Genomic DNA, 3,698 nt, shown 5'->3' on the forward strand with positions numbered 1-3,698 from the left:
TGCTTCTAATATAAGAACTGATAGGATATTTTTCTGAAATGTAGCATGTGTGCCAAGGTGTAGTGGGCAATAGAACTTAAAGAGCAGCTTGAAATTAGATTGTAGAGAGAAGATCTAGGCTAAGGATTTGGTGTTCATGATCAGGAGTGTTTTGATGGCCACTGAGCAGGAGTATGACCAAAAAAGCCACATTTTAGGAACAATTGATTTGACATTGAATGGAAGACTATCACTGCTATAATAACTCAGTATATAAGGCCAGGGCACAAGTACTTACATGTGATCTCTATGCGCTTGTCTCTTTCCATACGTTAAGAATCCAGAGTAAAGGAGGTAACTAGCCAAGGTGATGGTGCCCAGAACTGGATTTTGCAAGTAGTAGAAACAGACCCACTCTTGGCCCAGTGTTCTGGGGTTCTCAGCAGTGGCCGTGAACAAGAAATCCTGCTAAGTACCAGGCTAGAACTGTGCAACATAAACAGATTCACACACAGGGCTAGGGTTGCTGTTTTCCTAGAAATAGGTTACATTACAGGTGATTTTCTCTGCTAAAGCGATGATTTTGGGTGGGTGAAGCTAATAATAGAGTAGTTTCGGGGGTTGGGGCTGAGAATGGGAGAGGGAAGAGACATTGTTGTCTTAAAAAAGGGTTCTTTATGACCTGACCTGTTTTTATGACCTGACCTGTTTTTATGACCGTGGCAAGTCTCCTGAAAATGATTTCAGGGATTGTACTTCAGGTCATCTTCCTCACAGAGATTGTTTTAAAGATTCTTGGAGAATGCCTTCTGCTCTTTGCAGTGTATGAGCCCTGGGCAATGAGCCAAAGTTGTTTTAAATCTCAGTTGAAAGCTCTGGCTCTTTGCATGTGAGTATGTGCCAAAAAGAAGTCTAATAACTTATCAAGTTCAGGCACCTCAGGGAGGTCCAGAAGCAGGAATTTTTGAGAAGGGGCTTAGGGAGCAAGGTTATTAACTCTTGACCCAACTATAGCCCTTTTTAGAGCTACTATTTGTATTTGCTTAATGGAGTACTTCTTTTTTTGCAAAGACAATCAGCCTGAAAGTCCTGAGATGTAGGTTTTTTCACTGAAACTTTTAAATGAGCATTGACCTGTGCTCTTGACCAACCCTGATTATCAGTCTATGCCTCAATTTTGTCCTCTGTAAAATAGAGATAGTGTGTGTCTGACATACGTCCTTAATATATCTTAAAGGTGAACATTCTGTGAAAGAGTACAAAGTAAATTATCTCCGCAAAATTATGTACCCAGCATTCTTGGGCACTGTACTCACCACTACACGGAATTCAGAAAATATTGAGGAAATATTTATTTCTAGTCTCCAGAAGATAAAGACATGACCAAAAAGCAGAGTATGCCAAATTCCTTCTAGGTTGATGTAGTGGATACTGTGGTGTGCCACTCACATTTCTATCCCTGCCTTCCATCCTTTCCAGATGGAAGTATTCATTCTCCCCAGGAGTACTGACAACTGACAGTTTATGACTAAATACTCCCTGTATGGTCCTTGCCCAAGGTCCTCATAGCCAATGACCAGTGGGCAGAGAGAGGTAAAGGCCCTGACTCTTGCTCACAGCTCCAGAGCTCCCCATGGGATTGACTGTGGCCCCAGTAGAGACAGAATTACAGCCCAACTTCTTCCTTGCACAACCTTGCTTCCTTCACTTTCCCAGTAAGATGCCTTCATGCAATACTCCCTTGGGCAGCACATATACTAAAATTGAAACTATATAGGGAAGATTAGTGTAGCCCTACAGGAAGGTGATGTGCAAATTTATGAAGCATCTCACATTTTCCAACCAATAAAATCTTAATTATGAAAGAAAAAAATTCCTTCATACAAATCTCTAGAGTTGGCTTCTGGGGGAAAAAGTCCTTTGGGGGAATTGATAGAAGGAGGAAGGCAAATCCTGTTTTGGGAAGATGAGAACAGGAAAAACTACATGTGGGAAATGGTATTTGTGATGTGGTTTAAGAGATGTGTGGGGCTTTTGCTGAAAGAGATGGTGGAAGAGGAAGTAGAGAAAGAAGTATTTATTACTATATTAAGAGGAAATGGAATAAGTGAAGGCTCAGAGATCAGAAGTACACAAATCTGGAAAGCAGAGTTCACAGAGCCTGGCTCTGTGATCCATTCATAGGCAGTGGAAGGGCAGGGTGAGTATCTGTATTGGAGAGTCCTAAAGTACAGGCTTACAGTAATGAACTAAATCAGAGAAAAATAAAAGGCAAGGAAGGCTTATTTAGAGGAGGAGTTATGCAAGATAAGCTATGTTTTCCAAGAATGATCCAGAAGTGAAAGTAATGAAGGGCTCTGAAGTAGTGGATATTTTATGGTGTTAATAATCTTAGATTATATAAAAAAAATTAGAAGAGTTCCAAATGAAATGAAGATAAGGATGGTATTGAAGCAGTTTGAAAACATACCTAATTACAATACCTCGAATATTCCTTTTTTTAATGTTTATTTATTTACTTTGAGAGAGACGAGAAAGATAGAGAGAGAGAAGGGCAGCATGGAACTTGACCTGGGGCTCAATCTCACAAACTGTAGGATCATGACCTGAGCCAAAAAAAGGTACCCCTTTTTTGTTTTGTCTTTAAATTATTATCCAGGCCAGCTGGCTTAAGGATGACTGGAAGTGGAGAAAAAGAAAAGGAGGGGGAACATGAGAGAAAGAGAGAACATGAGACAGAGATCAGTACAAAGAGGTAGACTCCATCACATTTTATTTCATTATCAATTGTGTATGGGACCACAGCTCTCCAGATCTGTGGCCTTGGGCTAGTCAGCAGATTGAGTGCCCTGGAATTCTAACCTAGCACATAGGCTGAATCAAGCATGGCTCACTCAGATCACATCTTGGGGTTGAAATTCATCATGGCGGCTTATTGTAATTGAGGCAAATCATTTTACTTCTCAAATTCTCATATTCTTTATTTGTAGAAGTAAATGGCTTGGATAGAATTTTTAAAAACATTGTGGGAAGGGCTTTGCAGTGTGTAGTGCATAATAAACACCATACACATATAAAATTTGTTATTAGCTTTGCCACTGATTGTCTAGACCATGGGAAGAGTCTTTGACACCTATGAGTCTCTAATTTGTTTGAAAAACTAGTTGGTGGCTTTTTACAGTTATTACTTTCTATATTAAATATTTTTTAATGTTTATTTTGGAGAGAGAGACAGAGCACAACTGGGGGGAGGGACAGAGAGGGGGGGGAGGAGACACAGAATCCAAAGCAGGCTTGAGGCTCTGACTTGTCAGCACAGAGCCCAACATGGGGCTCAAACTCACAAAACCACAAGATCATGACCTGAGTTGAAGTTGGACACTTACCTGACTAAGGCACACTGGTGCCCCCACTTTCTTTATTTTTAATGCTAGGTTCCAAGTATGATTTTCTTCAAAATTAAAATAAAAACACAAATTAGTTAACCCAACTCAGAAAGATAGGTATACTCCGTGAACTCCCCAGAAACAGATGAGGAACTTGAATGGTTGTTGGGAGGAAGAAGATGTCATTGGCTTTAGTCCTTGCCAGAGTTAGGGTCTATTTTGGAATTGCCTGGTCAATACCACATTGTTTCTGAGACTCTGTGGGTACTAGATCTGCCAAATCCTCTTTTTTCTCCCCCCACCCTTACCGGAAAGATATTATCTACTCCAACT

General features: G+C 40.4%; 1 non-coding gene across 1 annotated transcript; it reads left to right on the forward strand.

Annotated features, from left to right (window-relative positions):
- Nucleotides 1–1,712: 1,712 nt before the first annotated feature.
- LOC120231791 lies at nt 1,713–1,818 on the forward strand. Its single transcript, XR_005528425.1, has one exon. It is a non-coding gene; the product is annotated as a U6 spliceosomal RNA (small nuclear RNA).
- The last annotated feature ends 1,880 nt before the right edge of the window (nt 1,819–3,698 follow it).

This window comes from Hyaena hyaena, unplaced genomic scaffold, assembly GCF_003009895.1.
Source record: "Hyaena hyaena isolate Hyena2069 unplaced genomic scaffold, ASM300989v1 scaffold_62, whole genome shotgun sequence".
In the NCBI taxonomy this organism is placed as follows: Eukaryota; Metazoa; Chordata; class Mammalia; order Carnivora; family Hyaenidae; genus Hyaena; species Hyaena hyaena.